At 40.7% G+C, this 24,994-nt stretch overlaps 1 protein-coding gene across 3 annotated transcripts in view; it reads right to left on the bottom strand.

Annotated features, from left to right (window-relative positions):
* The window catches only part of ARHGAP17 (Rho GTPase activating protein 17), a 90,365-nt gene that overhangs the window by 59,193 nt on the left and 6,178 nt on the right, over positions 1-24,994 (bottom strand). The window lies entirely within an intron of this gene.

Below are 24,994 nucleotides of genomic sequence, written 5' to 3'. Positions count from 1 at the left end.
GAAATTTAATAACTCTTGTCCTGGAGTTTAAAACAAAACAGGCAGAAATGAATGATAACAAGGGGAGAAATTTTACCAATTTTTACATCAGAAGGTAACTTAAGCAAAACCAAAGAAAAACAAACAAAAGTTTGCAGAGAACAGGAACTGAACATGAGAACACGTGATCTAGACCATCGCTCTCACACTTGGGCACGCACAGAAGCACCCATGGAGGCGAGGGGGTACGCTGATTTAAACATCATTTTCCGGGTCTCACCTCAAGAGTTTCTAATTCAGTAGGTCTACACTGAGATCCTGCATTTTTAACAAGCTCCTTCCTGCCCAGAATTCCACAGCAGGAGGCCTATAGGCCACACTTGGAGAAAACGCTGCTCTAGAGAAAATTAAACTTCAGTCCTTCAAGTTATCATTTCTGAGTTTCATAGCCTTATTGAAACAAGTTTGTCACAAATCCAGAAACATTATTTAATGATTCACATACAATAATAACAACAGAGTGTTCCCTCCTTCAGATATCTCATCTTTACTTTATAAAGAAACGAAGTATTTTCACAACTTTCCCTATCTATGCTTTAGAACTACTGTTGACTTCACTGACCTTTCCAGAAAACCGACATGGCGGCCAACAATCAGCTGAGGAGCATTTGGAACTGCTAGAGTCTCACTGGCCAGATCATAATAATTTTGTTTTGTTTTGTTTAGAGGAAGATTGACCCTGTGCTAACATCTATTGCCAATCTCCCTCTTTTTTTTCTTTTTTCTCCCCAAAGCCCCAGTACATAGTTGTATATCATAGTTGTAGAGTTGTAGCTCTTCTATGTGGGATTCCGCCTCAGCATGGCTTGATGAGCGGTGAGTTCAACAATTTTTTAAGACTCTTCTCTGCAGTTCAAAAGGGCAGCATTGTTGATATACATCGCAGCCAGAATTACTACAAAGTGCCATTTTGGACTTCTGGTTCAAATAGTGATTTAAGCTAAGTCATTTAACAGCCCTACCAAATTCCCATGGAAATGAACAAGGACATTTTTAAAGGAAAAAGAAAAAGGCTGTTTCAGCCCTGAACATTGGAGGGGGGAGACAGGGGGAAAGTGAAGGCCACCAAGGAACCGGAAATTATGAAGCCTTTCCATAAGATATACTGCAGAATGGAAGGCTGCATGGTCTTGCCCATGAACCAATGTAAGAGAAAGAAAAGCTGTTTGGCAAGAAAGTGGATGGGACCCCCTAGAATGACCTCAAAACACTGCTTAAGCTCAGATCAGCACAAGCTGCAAGGATGGTGGTGCACACCCCCAACCTATGCTCAGGCGATGGCATGTCAAGGAAACCCAGGCATTGCCACACAGAACTCCAGTATCAGTCGTCACAGCAGTGCCCCAGTTCACCTGGGGATGCCCACAGGAGTGCCTCCCTCACTGGTTTCTGCAGGAAACTGGAACTCTGACCTGACTCAAATACCTCCCAGGTCCATGGGAGCAGAGCCTGGAGATGAGGACAAGGATCAGCTTCCAGAAGAGGCCAACTCACAACTCCATGAACAAGTTCTGTAAGCAGCAGGCCAAAATAGGCCATCCCAGCCCTCACTTGGCAGGCATGGTGCCAGGCATTGCTGAAGAGTCAAACACAGATAGTCATACCAGTTAGGGAAGTGGAGTAGGGCCCCAGCTGACCATGAGCTCAAGCAGCCAGCCTCAAAAAGAGCCCTGACACACAAGGGGTGAAGGGGAGCATTTATAGGGTGACTGACAAATAATAATGCACAACTGGAATCTCACAATGTGACAAACTATTATGACATCAATAAAAAAAATTAATAATAATAAAAAAAGAGCCCTGACAGTTGGCCTAGCAGGGCCCTACCTGGCATGAGACGCCATAGCTTCACCATTATTCCCTCTCACCAACAGCCTCGCCCCTCTAGCAACACATCACCACTAGATTGTGTAACTTTCACCTTGTCTTCTCTGGGCAGGACCCTGGACACCTGACAGACTCTGGAATCTCCTTCTGTATGTATAAGCACACACAGAGCAAAGTCCCAAGGCCTTAAAATATTCACAAATTCAAAAGAAGAGATTCAGAGCAAATACGTCCTCTAATGAAACTAAATTATTTTAAAAATAGAAGAAAAAAATTTAGTTTAAAATCCCACTGTGGGCTATTAGCAGGTGTGAGAGAGTTAGTAACAGCTCAGTGGTACAGGAGAACCAATTGTGTGCATCTTTTCCCAGCTCCTGTTCAGTGACCTCACACCGCTAATCTGAAATGAGAAATCAAATACAATACAAACAAATGCAAACAACACAAATCAGGGCTTATTCTTTTCCATTCTTTTTTTTCTTTTTTGGAGAGGCAGTTATATGAACACGGCACTGCCATAGCCACAAAGAAAATAAAGCAAATGTAAAAACAAAGCAAGAATTAACTTCAGAAAAAAGAAAAATCCACTGGAAGGACAGTCATAGTGCGTACTATGCTCAGCTGCAAATATCTGATTGGATATAATAACGTAAACATCAAATAGCAGTATCTCCAAAACCTGTAACATAACTGTATTGGAAGGATGAGGGAGCAGGAGCAGAGAAGAGGGTTATACAAGAGCCCTAAACCCTCATTGATCCTAAGAAGAAATCAATAAATAATACCTAAACTTGATAACTTCAAGGATAGCAGTTTGCACATATTATTTATAAATCTGGATATGAGTAAATGCCAAAATAAACAGCTAAAATTTGAAAGTAGTTGCCTCTTCGGTTGGAGAATCTCAACTGGGAAGGTGGGGTGAGTAGGGACAGAACCCACTGTGCTTCCTGTTAAGCCGTTTCCTATTATTTGACTTTTGAATCTACATGTAAGCATAGTCTCACATTTTAAGATACAGTATGTTAGTTACATTTTTAAGTGACATTCTTGATATGGATTTAAGTGATGTGTAACTTGAAGTGAAGCATAACTCTACCTGTAAAGCAATGGGTCCAACTGTCAGCCTGTACAAAAGCACACAGAACACATACCTCAGAGCATCCAAAATACAAGGCAAATCAGTACATTTATTGTCTTTTTTTCAAATGAGCAACTGAACCCTTTGCTTTAAATTTAGAGACACTTCACCTGAAAACGTATTTGCAGGCTGAAAAATACACAGAACATATTATATGAAAATGTTAACTTACAGTTTAAAAATAAGTTTACCCTATGTTTCCTGCCTTTGTGGACACTCTGTATATTACATTGATAAAATTCTGATAAAATTCACTTTAGAAAGAGATCCAATGCATTTTCTTAACCAGATTTTAAGGTTCACTGAAATTATTAAAAATTATCTAAAATCAGGGAATATTACTTTCCCCCCAGCTTTACTAAGGTATAATTGATAAGTAAAACCCTATATATTAAAAGGATACAGTGTGATGACTTGATTTACATATACATTGTGAAATGGTTATCACAATCAGGTTAATGAACACATCCATCACCTCCCATAGTTATCTTTTTTGTTATAGCTGTCTGAGAATGCTTATGATCTACTCTCTTAGTAAATTTCAACTATATAACACAGTATTAGTAACTATAGTCACCATATTGTTCATTATATCCCTAGAACTTACTCATCTTAATTGGAGGCTTCTACCCTTTGACTAGCATCTCCCCATTCCTCTTACCCCCAGTTCCTGATAATCACCATTCCACTCTCTGTTTCTATGAATTCGACTTTTTTTTTTATAGATTCCACATATAAGTGAGATCATACAGCATCTGTCTTCCTGGCTGGCTTATTCCACTTACCATAATGTCTTCCAGCTTCACCCAAGTTGGTGCAAGTGGCAGGATTCCCTTCTTTCTCACGGCTGAATAATATTCCTTTGTGTGTGTGTGTGTGTGTGTGTGTGTGTACACAACTTTATCCTTTTATCTGTCGAAAGACACTTAGGTTGTTTTCATATCTTAGCTATTATGAATAATGCTGCAGTGAACATGGGAGTGCACATATCTCTCTGGGATATTGATTTCGTTTCCTTCGGATATATACCCAGAAGTGACACTGCTGGATCATAGGGTAGTCCTATTTTTAATTTTTTGAGGAAACTCCATACTGTTTTCCATAATGGCTGTACCAATTTACACCACCAACAGTGTAAAAGGGTTCCAATCTCTCCATATTCTCGCTGACACTGGTTATTGCTTGTCTTTTGTGTGTGTCTGTGTGAGGAAGATCAGCCCTGAGCTAACATCTGATGCCAATCCTCCTCTTTTTGCCAAGGAAGATTGGCCCTGTGCTAACATCCATGCCCATCTTCCTCTACTTTACATGGGTCGCCGCAACAGCATGGCTTGACAAGCGGTGCATTGGTGCGCGCCCAGGATCTGAACCTGCGAACCCTGGGCTGCCGAAGCGGATCGCGCGCAATTAACCGCTGTGCCACTGGCCGGCCCCTGCTTGTCTTTTTGATAATAAACATCCTAAGAGGTGTGAGATGATATCTCACTGTGGTTTTCATTTGTATTTCTCTGATGAGTAGTGATGTTCAGCACCTTTTCATATACCTGTTGGCCATTTGTATGTTTTTTTTGGGAAAATGTCTATATAGGTCCTTTGCCCATTTTTTAATTCGATTATTTGGCTTTTTGGCATTGCATTACATGAGTTCCCAATATATTTTGAATATTAACCCCTTATCAGATAATACGGTTTGTAAATATTTTCTCCTATTCCATAAGCTGCCTTTTCATTTTGTTGATTGTTTCCTTAGCTGTGCAGAAGCTTTCTAGTTTGATGTAGTCCCATTTGTTTATTTTTGCATTTGTTCCCAGTGTTTTTGGTGTCATATTCATGAAATCATTGCCAAGAACAATATCAAGGAGATTTTCCCTGTTTTCTACCAGGACTTTTATGGTTTCAGGTCTTACATTTAAGTCTTTAATCCATTTCAAGTTAATTTTTTGTGAGTGGTATAAGGTAGGTGTTCAGTTTCATTCTTTTCCACGTGGATATCCATTTTTCCCAACACCATTTTCAGGAGGCTATTCTTTCCCTATTGTGTATTCTTGGTGCCCTTGTCAAAGATTAGTTGACCATATATGTGTGGGTTTATTTCTGGGCTCTCTATTCTGTTCATTGGTCTATGTGTCTTTTTATGCCAGTACCATACTGTTGATTACTATGGCTTCCTAACATAGTCTGAAATCAGGAAGTGTGATGCCTCCATCCTTTTTCTTCTTGCTCAGAATTCCTCTGGCTATTTGAGGTCTTTTGTGCTTCTATACAAATTTTAGGATTGTTTTTTCTAGTTCTGCGAAAAATGCCATTGGAATTTTGATAGGGACTATATTGAATTTGTAGATCGCTTTGAGTAGTATGGACATTTTAACAATATTAATTCTTCCAATTCATGAATATGGGATATCTAGGAAAAATTACTTTTAAGTAATCATGATTGTGGAATGTAATCTACAAATTGGGGTGACTACCTCACAGAAAGATTACCCCATTGGTTTGTGCTATCCTCACCTTCATGTTAGGGAACCACCACTGTCCCCACCTTCCCCAGTGTGTGGTCCAAATGACCTGATCTCCTTCTTCACTGTGACTGGTCCAAGGCTCAGTCCTTTCTATGCTGAACTGTCTAGGAGTGTTCATCTTTACTAGAGACATGGAATTTTTGCCTAAGGAAAGTCCAGCAATTATTCAGAATACTGGCCAAGGTGCCCATCGAAAGGCATTTATATTAGCCAAAGAAACTTGGTTTTACTGAGATGTATTAACTTTGATCAGTTTCTGTTAATTCATCAATAAAGCAAAGGGAGAGGGAGCAACATACTGAATTTATTAGGGCATCTAAAGACAAAAATGATCCAATAATAAAAATAATACTTGTTAAATCGGATTGTTTTAAATCAAACATTTTGCTACACGGACCTGAACTTTTTGTATATGGGTTTTTTTCTGCTTTGTCAGAGCCTTCCTTGTGTCCAACGTTTGGTGCTTGAAAACACACTTGAATGTTTCCTGTCTGTAACTGGAAAAACAATATGAAGCAGGAAGGCACTTCCTGCTCGCCATTTTACTCTGGGGTTTGTTTTTTCCTATGCAAGCCACTGTGCAATTTCACTAGGCATTTAAGCAAGGCTTACGTCAGGTAGGATTTTTTAATTTATTTATCACTTTTTGATACAGCATAAAATTTTTTCTTCCTAACTCCCAAAGCCTAAAAGCAGCAGTGCTGTGCAGGCCTTGATATGTTTCACCTTTCCCTTGACTGGTTGTGGGAACATCCAACCTTTCACTCGTGGTTAACAGGATGTTTCACTCAGCCCATGACCTGGCCAGGAGAAAATAGGCACGTTCCCAATCTGAAGGAGTTCATCTTAACAAAAAGACAGAAATGCTCCTACTAGGAGACAGGGCCAAAGGAAAATTTCCAATTGTCCTGACAATTTCCATCTCCAATCGTGGACTGATTTCTGGAGGAGTTCCTGCCATCACTACACACAAATGCCAAATGCCCCTATTGTGAATGGCCATTTTGTTTCCCAAGTACTGACTACTGCATTCAGGGACATACATCTTCATAAAGCGTGTACTATGGGACCCATGGAAATAAATGCTCAAGTCCATACCTTCAATGCATGCTGGGATCCTCCAAGCACTGAGCATTACTGACCTAATCTCTGCTAGAGAAGAGAGTTCCATGGGGACACAGACCAAGTCTACCTTACCCGTCACTCCTCACCTAGCACCTAGCTTAGCATCTGCCTACCACACAATAGGTGCTGAATAAATATACACTGAATGAATGAATGAAAAAGGAAATGACTGTCGCAACGATAGATAAAAAGAACTTTCTACATTTCAAAAGAAGTAGCAAGAAAAAAACTCAATAACACTGGGTAGAACAGCAGCCATATATGTGTAGAATTGCCTACCATAGTAAAATCCACAATGACTGAAATTAAAACATGATATTGCCTTCCAAAGTTAATCTTTTTTAATGAAAAAACACAGAGTAAACCATTCATATGACCAGGCGTCAGCAAACTAGAGCCCATAGGTCAAATCTAGCTCACAGCCTATTTTTGTATGGTCAGCAAGCTACGAATAGTTTTTATTTCAAAATGGTCGAAGAAAATCAAAAGAGGAATAAATTATATTTTAGGGCACGTGAAAGCATATGAAATTCAAATTTCAGTGTGCACAAGTAAAGTTTTATTCGAGCACAGCCAGGCTGACTTGTCTATGCTTTATCTACAGCTGTTTCCATGCTACAAGAGCAGAGTTGAGTTGTTGTGACAGAGACCGAACGGCCTGCAGAGCTGAAAATATTTCCTATCTGGTCATTTACAGAAAAAGTTTGCCAACCCTGGGTCTACATCAGTGATTCTCATAGGGTGTGGTGCGAACTTCACTAGCAGGCTTTTCAGAATCACTTTAAGGACTGGTATGTGAGGCTGGTCTGGAGGTATATTTTCTCTTCCTAGACATTCTGCCTCATGTTCGAGAAGCAGCTGCCAAAATGAATGGGGGTGGCTGACTCTGATACTATAGTCCAAATGTGCAGGCACAGCTCAGCGTTGGTGACAGAGAAAAATTAGAACTTATGTCTCTCCTCCACCTGCGCATTTCTACTCACCCACATCCCCCAGATACACTGAAATGTTATAACTATTGTTTTCTTTCTGATTCCTACTTATAAACATATTTCAGGACAAGATCTAAATGAATACAATTCTCTACGTCAGGCATCAGCACACTTTTTCTGGAAAGGCCAAATAATAAATATTTCAGGCTTGCAGGCCACACCATCTCAGCTGCAATGACTCAGCTCTGCCACTGCAGCCCCAAAGCAGCCAAAGACAACATGTAAAGGAATGAACCTGGCTACGTTCCAATAAAACTTTATTTATGGACACTGAGATCTGAATTCACAGAATTTTCATGTCATGAAATATCGTTCTTCTTTTGATTTTTTTTAACCATTTAAAAATGCAAAAACCATTCTGGGCCTACTGTAGCAGGATTTGGCCCTCAGGCCATAGTTTGCGGACCTGTGATCTATGTACACCTTAAGTGTGGTTTCCCATGAAGCTCCAACCCATTTTAATCACTTCCAAATACTTCTTACTGTGGAAGGGAGTTTCTGTGCTTTCCCAACTTGCATTTCCGAAGTCAAGAGACGCTGGCTTTTCCAGACTCCACTAGATTGCTCCTCTTTAATCCTTTCAGCCATTCTACGGCCTAGACAGCAGGAGCTCATCTTTCTACCACCCAGTGCACTCTCTACCCAGGGATGGCAAATATGTGGCCCCGGAGCCAATACTATCATCAACATCAATGGCTCCCCAGTGTCCCCAAGATCACAGTGCTGTTGTTTTTCCATTTACAAATTCACACAAGAAATCATACATCTGTTGGTTTTTTACTTATACATTCACTTTGATATACCAATTAAAATGAAAAAAAGAAATGGGGCATGGAGAGAATTTTTTAAAAACTGATTTAAATTCTAGTTACCTGCAAATATTTAAATGTATCTTTGATGAGTAAGATAAACCATGATAAACTATGACCAATCTCAATATTGTACATAGGACAACAAACCTCATGGTCACTGCAGGCACCAGAATTAGTATTCGCAGTAAATTACAGTAGCCGGATCAGAGCTAAGTGGTGTATTTCATTCTGCTGGGAATCAGATTTTGTGCAACACTGGCATCTCCCGTTACAAGTGTTTACGAAATCCACTTGAGCCTCTGTGCTGAGTCTGGACACACTCATTTGATTTTGTAGTGAGCCAGGGGACTACTGAGTGAGTTTTTCCAGTTTTATCTCATTAAATTAGCTGTCTTCTGAAATTGCTGGGAAGGATCTGAAATCTACTGAATTGGACTTTAAAAATAAAGGAATCTTCTGACACTTTATAAATGAAACAATGGTTACACATGCCACAAAGCAGTTTAAAGAGTCTTAAAAGAGAGTTTACAGAACCATAAAGGGATAGTATGGGAAAAGAAAAAAAAATTATCCCCCTCCATAACACTGAAAAGACAAAGGATATTTATCAGAGGGAAAACGATCAAATAGAAAGTATTTTGGTAATGGTACGGGCGAAATATATCTAATAATTTAATACTCTGAATTATTTCCCCAAATGATGGAATTTTGCCCACATATTTACAGCTTCCCTAAAATAAGTAACATTTATTTTTCACTATAAACAGCAATAACAAAACCCTTATCAACCTTAACTCAATCTCCACAATATTCTTTGAATGCCAATCAATGACTAAGATGAACTGTTATATTTTAACATAAACTGAATTGATTTTTATCATTTTCCTACACATGTAAGCTTATCCCGCAGCTTGTTCTTGGGTCAGCTGGCGTTTTTTCCCCTCTGGCACATGAACTGGAATCTATTTGCTATCCCTGCTGTAGCCACGTGCTAAGTCTAAAAGCTCCACCAAGGATTCCTGCTTACGTTAAAGTCGGAAGAACACCTCACTGCCGCCAACACATTGCAACTCCCCTCAAGGGTCTCTCAGGGCACCTCCCAGTCTCTCCCTCTCCAGCCTGCTCTAGTCATTTATGGTACCTGCTTGGACCTGGAGGCAGTGGAGTTTGAGATTTCAAAACTTATTCAAGCAGGCAAAAATACGTGAGAAATATTTTGCAAAGTATGGCAATGTGGACAGTTAATGTGGAGCTAAGTACTATGGGGTAAGATACAGGAGGGGGGTCCAGTTTATTGCCACAGCAATGCAAGAGGCAAGAAGAAGCTGAAAAGCCACAGCAAAAATCTAAAGCAAAAGTGCCCAAGGCTAGGCCACACAAAGTCAAGGGCTGGGCTCTGACTCAGTGCTGCGGCTGCTGGCGGGAGGCACCCTGCATCTGAAGACAGGTTGTGCAGGCTCTCTTCCAATGCTGCTTCCTCAGTCAGCACATTTGGACTTTGAAAAGCATGTTACCATAGAAAGCAGGTTGTAAATGATGATTAAGGTCTCAGTTCAGTTTACAAGGACCCATTTCCCTTACAACTTATCTAAAAGACAGCCCTAGCAGGCGCCTATGGATTTTTCTGAGCCACTCCAAACCCAGGGAACAGGAGTAAAAAATAAAAAAAATCTAAGCGATAACAGTGGTTCTCAACCAGGACTACACATTACAATCCAGGGGGCTATAAAAATAATACAGATGCCATTTACATGAAATGGCCAGAAAAAGCAAATCTATAGAAGCAGAAAGTCGATTAGTGGTTAGCTGGGGGTAACAGTGGGAATAGGATTAACTATAAAGGGGCAGGAGGGACCTTATGATGGTGATGAAAACTGTTCTAAAATCTGACTGTGGTGATGGTTACACGACTCTGTAAATTTACTAAAAGTCTTTGAATTGTGCACTTAAAGTAGGTGAATTTTATGATATGTAAAGTATATCTCAATAAAGTTGTTAAAAAAAAGATTAATACTTACACCCCAACCCAGAATGACTGAATCAGAATTTCTAGGGGTGGGGCTAAGCATTTTTATTTAAAAGTTCCCAGGCCACTCCAAAGTGCAGCCAGGGTTGAGAACCCTGCATTAGAAGAGTCAGAGTACCAATGGCTGGCGGGTGGTGGAGTAACCACCAGCACATGGTAGAAAGAGGCTGCGGCAGTGAATGGTTGCCAGTAATGAGACAGTCTGAGTGTCACTGTACACGAGGCCACAGATGCACTCCTTCCAGGGCAAGGCTGCCTACACTGTGGTCTGATGTGCATCACTCACAATTAGTTTACTCTCTTGCCTTTTTAGGCAGAGTAAGCGGAGTGGTAAGAAACAGAGGGAAAACAGATTCCAAGTTTCATTTTAGGCGAAGGATAAGGAGACAGAATGTGGTGGGAGCTGAGAGTCAGGGTTCTGGACTCAGACAGATCTGACTTTGAATCCCAGTGTTGTCTTGGTAAACTGCAAAATGAGTCTCCATTTTCCTCCATTGTATAATGGGAATAATCCTAACTGTAAAATAGGAATAATAAAAATAATAATAATACCATGACCCCAGTGGTTGTTTAGAAACACCATTTATCTCATGTTATGTATCTCATTAAACATAGTGCCTGGCACCTACTGAGCGTTCATAGTCTTGGCTGTTCTGAGAATTACGACAAATAACAACCACCTTCAGATAAATCCCAAGTAATAACTCTTATCTAAAGAATGACCTTTCTGCAGTTATCAAACTGTTCTAGCTTCTCCTGGGAGAAGTTACAGTTGACCCCAGACCACACAAAGACAAAAAGCTATGTCAAACTTACAGCAGGAGCAGGGCACGCTGCTCAATTAAAACAAAGGGTTGGTTGTGATAATACCGCGTGGGCTGGAGGCCACCAAACAGAATCCCAGGCACACAATACACAGAAACTTAGAGACTGAATATGTGGTGAGTTAGCAAAACCCTTCATCAAAAGATCAACATCTTAAGCTGCTGTGCCTCACACAGCTGGTGATGAGGCTGGAAAAATGCCAGCACTGCAGGTTCTCAGGTGCGCATTCCATAGAGGGGCTAAAGAATTCTCTAGATAGAAACTATCTGAGGATGGACCTGCTACAAGGCATTTAGATCTTCCTTCATTCAGTCAGTATTCATGGAGCACGCTCTCTCTCTCTCTCTCTTTATTTATTTATTGAAGATTGGCCCTGAGCTAACATCTGTTGCCAATCTTCCCCTTGTAATCTTTTCCTCCCCAAAGCCCCGGTACATAGTTGTATATCCTAGTTGTAGGTCCTTCTAGTTCTTCCATGTGGGATGCCGCCCCAGCATGGCTTGATGAGTAGGTCTGCGCCCAGGATCCGAACCAGCGAACCCCAGGCCGCTGAAGCGGCACGTGTAAACTTAACCACTGCACCACCAAGCTGGCCCCTTAGGAGCTCTCTCTAAATGTCAAGAACTGAGGAGGAAAAACAGGAGAGACATGAGCCACAGTCCCCACCCTTGGCAGCTGATGGGACAGACAGAAATGTAAACAACTTCATTCAGAGTTCAGGGAGCACAGAGAGAAGAGTGATGGGTTGTGTGGCCAGGAAAGGCTCCACAAAGAAGCAGTTCAAGCAGATCTCAGATAAGATAGAGCACCCAAAGAGTACGAGGGAGGGGGTTTGCAGAGGGTTCTGCACCAGGGCACAGAATAGGGGGTGGGGGGACCTGACTGAAAAGAACTAGGAACTAGAGGCAATGGGAAGCCATTGATAGTTTCTCAACAATGGAGTGGCATCAGATTTGAGTTTGAGAATAACAGTTCCGATAGCGGAGTACAGGTGGAGGTAGGGAGAACACCTGCAGGGCCTCTGCCGTTATCCAGGGGACAAACAAGAACACAGACTCACAGCCCTAACGGTCCCATCCTAGCCAATGACATGTGCTATTTAACAGAAACAGTATGGCAGAATCATAGACTATAAACTATCAACTGGAAAAATCCTTTAAAAAGTTCAAGAAAAATTTATAAAATATGGAGCTCTTTCTGGTCAAGAGATAAATCAGACAGAGAAACTAGAATTCATGGATCATATCCTACTTATTCATCAAATTTCCAAAACTAAATTAAAAACAATTTTTAAGTAATACTTTGCATTTGTACATTCTTTTCTTTTATGAAAGCACTTTCACATATATTATTTCATTTTATTATATTACATGGAGCTTTACGGGGCAATTTTTATTATTCCTATTTGATGGGTGTGGAAACTGAGTCAGAGACCCATTAAATAAATTACATAATGTGAACAAAAGTCTTTGGTCCCTCAGAAAAGGAGCAGTTTCAAGGTCACTAACCAAAGTTGAGTCTCTCTTCATTAATTTTCATGTTAGATTCTGGTCCTAGCTCCACCACAAACTAACCATATGATCTAAAAATACATCTCTTGACCTTCGTGTACCTCATGTTACTTACATTTGTATCAAGAATCTCACCAGACTTTTAAGGGAGTACAATAAACAGCAAAAGAAAGAATATCTTGAAACCTACAAAACTGTGCTTTGCAATTGTAGGATTGCATCTCTATAAACAATATTACATATTCTTTAATGGAATTCAACCACAGGTTGGTGTCACGCATACTTTGCCACTAACCTTCCCATTTGGTTAGTCATTGAACAAATATTTGTTGGGTTCCCTTCCACAAGCCCTCATGACTAAGAGATACAGCTGCTGCTCGGACAGAGTTTGAGGACTGTCGAGGAAAATAAGCTATTATACTCCAGTGCAATGAGTGCTCTGACAGAGGGAGCACAGGGCCCTCTGACAGTAGTGGGTTGTCATTGTCACCATCATCATCACAGCTAACATTTCTTGAGCTCATACCACATGCCTGGCACTGTTCCAGGTGCTCTGCAAGAATTACTTCTCTGAAAGTTCACAATAATTCCATGAAGTATTATTATCTCCATGTTACAGATGAGGAAACTGAGGCACAGAGAAGTAAAGTGACTTGCCCAAGGTTTCACAGCAAGGCTGTGAATATGGGCAATTTTGCTCAAGAGATCCTGTTCTTAATTTCTGTGTTCCAGGTGCTCATTTAATATTCAAGATAACCATGAGATTGATACTATTATTATAACCATTTTAGAGATGAGAAACGTAGGCACAGAGAAATTAATTAACTTCCCCAAAATTACAGAGATGATAGGAGGGAATCTAATCCAGAAAGGTTTTCTCCAGAAACTGGTGATGGCTTTTGAGACGTAACTGATGAGCTGGAGTTAGAAGCTTGGATACTAGATAGAAGAAGGGTACATTAAGGCAGAGAGCAGAGGTAAGAGAGACAGCATGAGAAGAGCGAACACGAGGTGACATGGCTGGGGGAGATCCCTCACCCCCTTAAGCTCCAGTGTACCAGGGGGCCTGATGAAGTCTGAGTGCCAAGCAGGAGAACTGAGAGAAACCTTCTGGTACTCTGGGCCTTACACTGACTAGGAGGTAATGGCAGTCTGTCACTGAGGGAGAGGGCAGGAGAGATGAGACATTCCCGCCTCTGAGGCCACACAGGCACAGGTAAACAGAGTCTGCTGAAGACCAAATGGGGAAAACTCAGAGAAACCCTGCAGGACTTTGGGCCTTAAAATGAGTATCAGGCAGTGCTCCTCTACCATAGGGAGGGGGAAGAGAGCTGAGAAAAGTTCTCTGGATGCAGACACACAAGTCCTACTAAGTTTAGGATAATGCAGGAGAAAATTGTAATCCCACCTTCAAATAAGTGGAAGCCTGTGGTAAACTAAATGTATCAAAAGCAACAATAAAGCCCAGACTCATGCAACAACAGGCTAGATTGACTTGAGTCTTCACACAAATTGCCTGGCAAAGAAGAGGCATGCCACTCTCAGTTTCTACACACATTTGGCATTCAATCAAAACTTACCACACACACACAAAAACAGAAAATGTGATGCATTATCAAGACAGAATATAGTCAATAAAACTAGATCCAGATAGCCAAGATGTTGGAATTATCTTGCAGCAACTTTAAAACAATTAGAACAAATACATTAAAGGATCTAGTGAAAAGGTGTACACAATGCATGAGTAGATGAGAGATTTCAGCAGAGAGTTGGAAATTAAAACATATTATCCAAAGTAAAACACAAAGAGGAAAAAGTGGAACAAAGTATCCAGGATCTGTGGGACAATATCAGAAAGGCTATCTGACATGTAATTAGAGTGCCAGAGGGAAAGGCAAGAGAACATAGGGCAGAAGAAATATTGAAGAAACAATGGCTGAGAAGTTTCCAAATGTAATTAACAACATCAACACATTGATCCAAGCTCAGACAACTCCAAGTAGGATAAACACAAAGAAAAACACCCCTAGAAGGATCAAGGTCAAACTGCTGAAAAGCAAAGATAAAGAGAAAACCTTGAAAGCAGACAGAAAAAAAGGCAGGGGAGCAACAATAAGAATGATGGCTGATTCGTCACCAGAAACACTACAACCAGGTGACAATGGAATGATATCTTTAAAGTGCTGAAAGAAAAAAGTGTCAACCTACAATTCTACATTAAATCTAAATATTCCTTAGAGATGAAGGCAAAATAAAGACAGTTTTAGAGAACCAAAGGTTAAAAAGATTTCATCTCCCAAAGACCTCACTAAAATATTATGTTGGGGATGGGGAGGAGACGGAGAGAACTCAGGTGAATGTCGTCTATCCTGGACCAGCTGGGGGTGGGGAAACCTCTTAGTGAAGGGCGGCAGATAGGTTTTATTTCCCATGCCAACTCTGATTCGTCATGGCTGTCTGCAGCCCTGGGCAAAGAAGGACTGTGAGGCTGCACCCAAACTCCCTGGGAAAGAGAACTAGACAGACTGACAGTGACAGAGTGGTAGAAAGATGTACCAATCATTCTAACTATGGATATTTTTGCCCCAGGCTAAACATCATTCTTGATGTCACACCTTCAGTTTCACCGTGCAGGTAGATTATGCACAATGACACGCTAGAGATTTTATCTACTTATAGTAAAGTATTAGGATACTTTAACATAAAGACAACTGCCAATTTTCAGCTTTCATATTTAACTTTTTATGGCCCCTAGGTCTTGGGAGACAACAAACAACTTTTGGCTGCAAGTCTGCCAGACAATTTAGAGTTAACTATTTCTCAACCTTGGCACTATTCACATTTTGGTCTAGATAATTCTTTATTGTAGGGGGCTGTCCTGAGTATTGTAGAATGTATCAGCATCTCTGGCTCCTACCCACTTAGAAGCCAGTGGCAACGCGCCCCCCTCACTCCAGTGGTGACAACCAAAAATTTCTGGAGATGTTCTCAAATTGGGCGTGGGGGTAGCAAAATTGCCCCTAGTTAGGAATCACTTGGTTAATGGAAAGAATCTTTATGGTTGCCAGAAAGGCAAAAAGGTGGCAGTCTTTCTTTCTCCCATTATTCACATTAATGAGACGGGAGGTTTGCAAGGAGAAAGATGTTCCTCTGATTTTATAATGACCTAGTAAATAACTCTTCTTTGTTTTATTAGTGCTATTCCTGATGATGTAAATTTGGAAGAGTCCTGTATCCTGGAAAATGAAAAAACATAGAAACTTGCTTTACTTCCTTTCTACAGACTTTCTTTTCTAGTCCTCTGAGACTTTTCATGAATTGGTGACAGTATTATATTTTTTAATTTCCTAGACCCCTGTATCTTTTTCTTAATAGTTTGCTTTTTTTCCTTTCTTAATGGAAGTAATCGCCTTCCTGAGAACTTTCCTTACATCCTATTGTCCTGCCTTGGAGAATGAATGAACAAATAAAATGGCACTTGCTTTAGTTATCCATGAAGCTACTTCTACATAAATCACCTGGGACTTTTTCTGCATGGCCTTCAGTACCATATTTTTTAATTTCAAGAATTTTTAAAAATATCTTTACTAACATTTCAATGGATTTCAGCGAAGAAGAAGAAATAAACACGTGTTCAGTCAATCACCTTACACTAAAATATCTCCCATAATGTCTTCAGTTCCTCTCCTCATCAGAGAATTTTCCTACCATGGATAATTTCAGGATCCTACCGGTGGAGACAACAGTTCAACCTGTCGTGCTGTAACATGTTATTGTGATAGTTGTGTTCCTGAGAATTTATCAAAAATTCCAAATTATAAAATCAATTGATACAATGGCAGGACGGGGAGTAGTCGCAATGGAGCATTTTAAATAGGAACAGGAATTTCTACAGCATTACTGGGCAAATTCAGCATTTCATCACATCTGGATGTTATTCAAACAGGATGCTGGTCTTTTCTTATCATCACAAATGCTCTTACTAGTGAGAACATCTTATACATGCATATCTCCTTTGCCACTCACAATTCTGAAAGCAGAAAAGAAAAATACCCATAAAAGTGTGAGTTCAAAAGGTACCCACCCCACCCCCAGCAAGGTGCTAGCTACTCGTGGGTGGGTGAGGCGGTGAAGAGTGAGGGCCTGGAGCAAGTTCGCTGGGGTTGATAGCCCAATCCACCATCTAAAAGCTGTGTAACTATGAACAGGTTACTTAACATCTCTGTGCCTCTATTTCCTCATCTGTAAAAATGGAGACATTAATAGTTCCTAACTTATAGAACTGAAAGGATTAAAAGAGATTATATATGCAAAGTGTTAATTCCTAGAAAGCCAAAAAAATGGTTTTTGTTGTTGTTATAAGTAGTTAAGAGTATAGATTCTGGAGACAGACTTACTAGTCTGTGACCTCAGACAAGATACTGAATCTCTCTGTGCCCGTTTTCTCACCTGTTAAAGGGGATAACAGAGTACTGATTCTGCTGGGTATTACATGAGTCAGTACAGGACTAGCACTTGGACTAGTGCCTGGCACACAGTCAGCATCCAAATAAATGTAAGCTATCATCATGAAAATTATTTTTTTTTTTGGAAAAATCTTTCTGGCAACAGTGTGGAAGCTGTGTGAGAGGGAAGCCGTACTGGAGGGCAGGGAAAACGAGGAGGAGAACATTCAGAGACTCAAGAAGACGAGATCCAAGTAAGAAAGGAGGAAGGGCCCCCACCAAGTGAGAAAGCAGTGGGTGAGCAGAGAGAAGTCAGAGAGTTATTACAAAGGTGTAGTGACAGGACCTAGTGACGTGGTGTGGATGGGAATTGAGAAGGAAGAGCCTAGAATGATCCCCAAGTTTCTACCTTGAGTGACTGCCTGGATAAGGCTCTTCACCTAGAAAGGAAATTGGGGAGCATCTGAGGGTGAGGTCAACGAGGTCAGCTCCGGATGCTGAGTTTAGGGGATCTGTTGAACGTTCAGGTGGATGTGCGCAGTGTGGTTTTGGCTACATGGCTCTGCAGCACAGAAGAGGTGTCTGCACAGGAAATTCAGAGCATGCTGTAAGTAGCAGCAGCCAACAGGGATTTGGAGATTTGGGGGAGTGCACTCAGAATGCAGACCCTGCGGAGAAGATGAAGGCTAAGGACAGAATCCTTGGGAACACAATGGAAGAAGAGCCAAAGCAGGGTACAGAAAAGGAGTCTGCAGGGAAAGCAGGGAAGAAGCCGAGAGCGTGGTGTCAGTGAAGCGAGGATGAGTGACTGGCTAAAAGCGCCATCTGTGGCAGACAGGACAGGGAAGAGTGAGGAGAATGGTTACTGGAAGCCAAGATGCAGGCTATTGATGGGAGTGGGAGAAGCAAAGACACGTGAAGAAAGGAGAAAGCTGAGAAAAATCTGAATACAATTAGAAGGTGAGAAGAAAGCCAGCAGAGAGAGGGAGGCTGAACATGCAGAATCCACAGGCAAGGCCACTAAAGGAAAGGTCCCTGGAAAGTGGCACTTGGGGAAGGACCGAGGCAAAGGGGAAGTGACGATCATGAAGACTGAGAAACTCGAGCATCAGGGTCTGAGACACGGTGGCAGTGTCCAGTTTTCTCTGGAAATTAGGAAGCAGGTCATCTGAGGAGAGTGGGTGTGTCTGGGGCAGGGTGGAGTGGCTTTGGGAAAAGTAAGAGTCTGGCAGAAGCACTTAGGAAAATGGGAAGGAAACTTAGCCAAGGACTGGAAGGCAGTATTCAAGGCCCAGCAGAACTTGGAGGCAGTGATTTGGGCAGCCCTGACCTGCACAACTGGATGATCTTTCTGGGCCACACCCTGCATCCCAGGTACTGGAGTAAAGAAGACAAAAAGATAAATGAGCTAGGCTGTCATTCTCCAGAACAGGTGAAAGAAAAAGGCTGACTGGACAGAGTTCCGAAAGTGATGTCAAAGAGAGATGGACACAACTGACTGAGTTCCGAGAAGTAAGGGGAGTTAACGAAGGGCAGGAGGAACTGTCTAGGAAAGAGGAATCTGGAAGGATAAGAGATGCAGTCAGATGGTGGACAAAGAATTAGGGCTAAGATTTTACAAGTGGTTCTTAACACACAATGGCAAATTTCGTTCTGGAAAAGAATGCCAGTTTATGTTCCCACCAGCGGTGAATGACACAGCCTTTCTCTCCTCTCCAGAAACAGCAACATATCATTATTGTGAACTTTGCCAATTTGGTAAGTGAAAAATGGAGCCTCAAAGCCTCTTCGATTACTTGTGATTTTGAAAAGAGCCTCCTGTATTTACCGGTTGTCTGTATTTCATCTGTGAACTCTCTGTTCATGGTATTTGCAGTTCTCTAAATTGACTGAGAAGAGACCTTTACACATTAAGGGTATTAACCGTCTATTGTGGCTGCTCTCAATTGTTTCAACTAGTCATTCATCATAATTTTAACTATGATAGATGACAGGCAGAAGTTTAATTTTTATGTGGTTAAATCTAGAGGCTATCTTTTATTGTTCATTCTCTGCACTTTTATGCCAGAACATTAAGTACTTTCCATATTTTCTTCTATTTATTTTACAGTGTCTCTTTTACATGAAATTCTTAAACCATCTGGAATTTATTTTGGCATATAGTGGTGAGGTGAAATGTAATCTGACTCTTTTTCCCAATTCTACCCTGTTGTCTCGTACTGCTTCCTCACGGTCTTATGATGCCTCCTCATCTCATGCCAACTTAGACATACCAGGGCTTGTTCCTGGGCCATATCAGGAGCCCTGTTTTACAAGTGTGAGAACACAGCGTGAAGGCTGATTCGGCCAAGGTCAGAGAGAGAGCTAGTGAACAGCACAGATGGGATCTCAGCTCCTCAGACTCAAGTCCAACACACTCTTTACTATACCCCAAATGCCTACAACAGTTTTAGATTTTTAAGCCCTCATCTAAAAGTTTTGAAAAAATAACTGAATTAACTGCCAAAAAAGTCGATTATTAAGGGAAAGTAATTTGATGTGATAACCAAATCTCATCATCGAGAGAATCACTTTTCTGCTTTTTTGGGGAAGGCTCTCATACAGACCTCAAGTGTGTATTTTGGAGACTAGCAGAACAACACACACACACACAGACATGGGAGGTGCATGTCTATAAACAGCATATCTCTAGAGACCAGTTCCCAGCATTGGGACTGTAGCTAGGCACCTCTCTGATAACTAGTAGGCTTCTTGAGCTGCCAACCATATAGATGGGTTTTCTTTAATCCTCAGGTTCTTGTCCGTGGGCTTGAGAATGTCTAGGAAGTCCATGAAATAATACGCCAATGTGTGTGTGGATGATTGTTCTGGGGAGAGAGTTGTTAGAACCTCCATCTAATATGGGAAACAAGTTTCTATTCCTAAAGACTGTTCTAAGATTCAAAGACTACAATTAAGTACACTGCCCTGTGACCTGCTAACCACTTCTTACGAAGTTATATTAACAGATTGCCACGTATGCTCCATTTAAACTCATCTCACCATTTCTCTACTTTCTCTTCCAATTCCTTCCTCATCTGAGTACATTGCAATTGTCTTCTCCAAATACCTGGACGATTACAAATTCAATGTTCTGCTGTTAAGGTCACCTGCCAATCTTACGACTAAAACACAGAATAAAGGCTCAAATATCAGACATACTCAAGGGTGTGTCGCTCAAAAAAGAGAGGAAAAATGCCTGTATATTTCCACGGGGAACCATTCAGATTAGACATCTGCATTTCAGCAGGACTTAAACATTCCTTACCACGTTTCTGGAATGCCCAATAGGGGAGCAATCACATGTCCTTTATACAATATTGCTATAAACAAATACACACTACACATTACGTTAGAGTCTAACCAACAAAATAAGAATGAAAAAGAAATCACTGAAATAAATAATAGGAAAAGAAGAAATAAAAACATAACACAGATAATATTGTATACATAGAAATTCAAAGAAATAACAGAATTGTCAGTTATAGCTAAATAAGTTGTAAAGTAAATAAATATATACAAACATTAATATCACCCATGTTCACCAACTAAAAGAACTAAGTACCATTCTCAATAATAACAACAAAACTTAGGAAGCCCATAAAAGCTTTGTGTCTACAACAGATGTGCCATGCTCATGTTATAAAGATATCCATTCTCCCCAAGGTTTAGTTCCCAGATTTACTAGACCATAAATGCCTGGGTTTTAGTTATTTTTGTATCCTCAGGACCTAGCCCATAGCACAAACCCAATAAACATTATTTGGATGAATGAGCCCCAAACAAATCAAAATTGCAAATGAATTTTTCTAGGAACTGAAAAGAAATGATACCAAAATTCATTTTTATACAAAATAGGAAGAATAACTGAAAAAGAAAAGCTGAAGGAGACCAGCTCCAACAGATTTAAACTATGTCACAGATCCAGATATTCACACAGCGTGGTCTTGGTGCGCGCACGCGTGCACACACACGCACAAAGCCGTAAGTCAATGGAAGAGAAAGCCAAAAAAAAGTAGATATAAGAATTATAAGTTTATAAAAAGAGAAGGATTATAAAAATATAGAAGAATGAAGAATCACTGTGTTGCCTATTTCACTAAATAACATCCAACCGTAACCGCTCCCCCCCACTTCCCTTTCTCTTTTCTTTGCCCCCAACATTATGGTGTTAAATACTTTTTCCAACCAGTCTCCAATGCCATTGTCTTAGCTCTGGCCATCATCCCCTCTCTCAGCCTGTTGCAGTAGCTTCCTAACTAGTCTCCTTTCACCTTCTCCTCTTTCCCTTCCCCCACAATCCTAACTCCACCTGCTACCAGACTTGTCTTCCTAAAGCACCTACTTAATTTTCTCAACCTTCAGCAGAGAAGGGCTCCCCAAATTCTACTGCACTGCTCCTTCACCTATATCCCCCCAAAACTGGCACAGAAGCTTTTCTAATGATGGTCTTCCCCAGTTGAGAACAAAAGCCAATCAATATAGCCTGTCTCCAAAAGCTGGTGTTCACAGTCATGGGTGGTTGCGTATTTGCATTCTGCCATCTTGGGGTTGTTCAGGGAATATTATTAATCCTAGTGTGCCCAAAAATGCAAAAGCAGTCAGAGTATTGAAAAGGTTGTAAGAGGAGATGAACAAGTATAAAGAAAATTAAAGAATTTAAAAATTGCCCTGTGAGAAATGATGCCTCAATAAATTTTCAATGCACCACAACAAAATTTTTGTTTTTGGGAAAGATGGCCATCAGTTTATGCTAGGCAAAAAAAGTTGAGTATCCTGCTTTTAAAGCTTTTTAAAGCTTTGAAGAACCAACTGACTCCTTCTGTTGGCTGAAAATGCATCCAGGGGCTTGTGAATTTAAATACCATAGCCACTCTGGACTTGAGAACATGTGGATCTACACATAGCCATTCACTAACTAACTAATTTGAAAATAAGAGCTGGAGAGGGTTTTTCTGCTGCTAAGAAGCAGATATGGTTGTCTTTTTCCAATTCATAGACAAAAAATATTAAGTTAAAGGATAAAATTTTCAGTGTGTCAGGTCTCCCCTACGAATTTTTCTTCCCTCTTGCAACTCTCTATCACCCGGCATCTCTATCTGCCTGTTATCAAGATTGCTCAAGTGTCACATGTCAGAGAAGCCTTCCCTGAACCCCAGGCACATCTCAGAGACACCATGCCTGTGTCTAAGCTCCCTCTATGGAGCACTCACCAGATCTAGCAAAGTAGAAACACTCTGGTGAATTTCCCCAAGGTACAGCTGGGTGTGGGTTCAAGTGGCCACTCCAGCCCACGCATCTGCAAGTATCCAATGACCACGTGAAATCCAAGCTGGCTGATTTATAAGTGTGCACACTGACAGGCGACAGGTAGCTGGTAGGTGCTTAGAAGAATTTCCATGCCGTTCTGAACAGTTATTCATTTAAATACTTGTATTCATTTGAGCACCTGTTTACTCAGTCTAGGATTTATGATTTACAGTCTTTAGGAGGCATAAATGTGGCTAAGCCACGTGGAAGAACCCTGAGTAACTACAGAAGAAATGCTAATGAAACATTAAAGGAGAGAGCAAGTTGACCACTAGACCAAAAGTCTCTCTGAGAAGGAAGACACCTAGAAAGAAGAACTGTGGGAAAGGAGAGAAACATCTTAGGACTAATCAAAAGGGAGGAGCTGATCCATATAATCAATAAACTATACTTAACATGAAAAATCAAGACCAGGAAACAAGTCTGACAACCTGGAGGGCTGAGATGAACTGGATATTGTTTTCATATTATTGGCTACAAACAGGCTCTACCTATTCAAAAGCAATTTCTTCTATAATTCCCAGGGTCAGATTTTCAACAGTCTCCTTGAGATTTTTGTGTGTGTTTGAGGAAGATCGGCCCTGAGCTAACATCTGCCAATCCTCCTCTTTTTTTGCTGAGGAAGACTGGCCCTGGGCTAACATCCATGCCCATCTTCCTCCACTTTATATGGGACGCCGCCACAGCATGGCCTGACAAGCATTGCATCGGTGCGTGCCCAGGATCCAAACGCGGGCCGCCAGCAGCGGAGTGTGCGCGCTTAACCACTACGCCACCGGGCGGGCCCCTCAACAGTTTCCTTTATCTTCTGAAACCTGTATCAAACCCACACCTAGTCATGAATGTGCTCTCTCAAGAGTCCAACAGTGCACTCATTAAGCAATGTATCTGAGAACAAGAATGTTACCTTGTTTATATTAAAACACATGAATAAATCAAAATATGGCATTAATATTTCCTTACTAACACTTAAGATCTTCTAGAATAGGTACAACTGGCTATATTCAAATTATCTGTTTGTACATGAGTTCAATTTTAGCACGACATTTAAGGGAGATGTTCAAGACAGAGGTCAACATAGGGATGAAGAGATGCCAGGGCTGGAGGCATGAAATGGGGAGTCATCAGCCACGAGGTGTTGTTACGGGCTGAGATCACCTAGGGGTGTGGTCTAAGAAGAGAGGAGACCAAGGACACTTCCCTGTCCAATACAAGCGTGGATACGCAATGTCACTTCCGATCACGAGAGCCCTGGAAAGGTAGGGACATTATAGTCTAAACTCCCTGAACTCAAACTTTGTAAAAAGAGGCTCCTATTTTAACTCAGGGCTTTCATTCCTTTTTCCAAGATAACTAACTTGGAAGTTTCAAATTCACAGATAAAAAGAAAACTTCCCACTGGGCAGAAAATAAGGCAATTCTAAAATAAAGTGCTATTGACCTATTTATGTTATTTTTATGAAACATTTTACAGTCAAAAACATCTATAACATATTTGTAAAGTACGATGAATCATGATAAAACAAATGTCCCGTCCCCATCTCAAGAAGTAGTTCATTACCAAAGCACTACTGTCCAGCTTTTCATACCATAAGAATTAGTCTCTAAAGCAGAGGTCAAAGCAGGCAGCCCAAGGCCAGATCAAGCTTTCAGATATGTTTTCTTTGGCCTACCCAGTGGGTTTTTTTTTTCTTTTTAGTTGACAACATTTAAATATCAAGAAACTTCACATGGAAATGAGCATTTTGGAGTATCATTAAAAATGGAACGATGCGGCTACACAGTACACACATTCACCATGGCAACAAGTGGCTAGAGCTGAGAGCGACTTTCCCCTTTAAATGGACATTGATCTCTAGGTCACCACAGTCCTCATCACTCTCTCGTCTTATAAACAATCTCCCACTTCACTTATTAATTTTACCTCCCCTGAGTTTGTGACTCTACTTACAGAATATAATTGTGATTTCCAACTTTTTGGATTATTGGAAACAGTATTGAAAGTATAAAAATTTCACAGGCTCTCTCTATAGGAACATTACTAAAAGTAAGACGGGTCCATAATCCCTTATCTACCATTTTGAAATCTAAAAAACAAGTTTTTTTATAACTCATTAGGCAACAAAACTGGACCTGAACATGAAGCTATTTATAATTTTATATATTCCATTTAGTGTGAAATGCAGTCATATAATTTGCTATAGAAATACTAACATGTTTGATTAGGGGCTGCAGTCCCAGACCCTGCTGGAGAAATTCTGAATTCTGAAACTCATCTGACCCCAAGAGTTTTGGATAAGAGATTGTGTGCCTGTTGTACTTTTCATATCTACGTTGAAGAAAATACACACACACACACACACACACACACACACACACACAA

The sequence above is a fragment of the Diceros bicornis genome, chromosome 26 (assembly GCF_020826845.1).
Source record: "Diceros bicornis minor isolate mBicDic1 chromosome 26, mDicBic1.mat.cur, whole genome shotgun sequence".
Classification (NCBI taxonomy): Eukaryota; Metazoa; Chordata; class Mammalia; order Perissodactyla; family Rhinocerotidae; genus Diceros; species Diceros bicornis.
The sequence above is the reverse complement of the archived record's forward strand: the minus strand, read 5'-3'. Positions and strand labels throughout refer to the sequence as shown.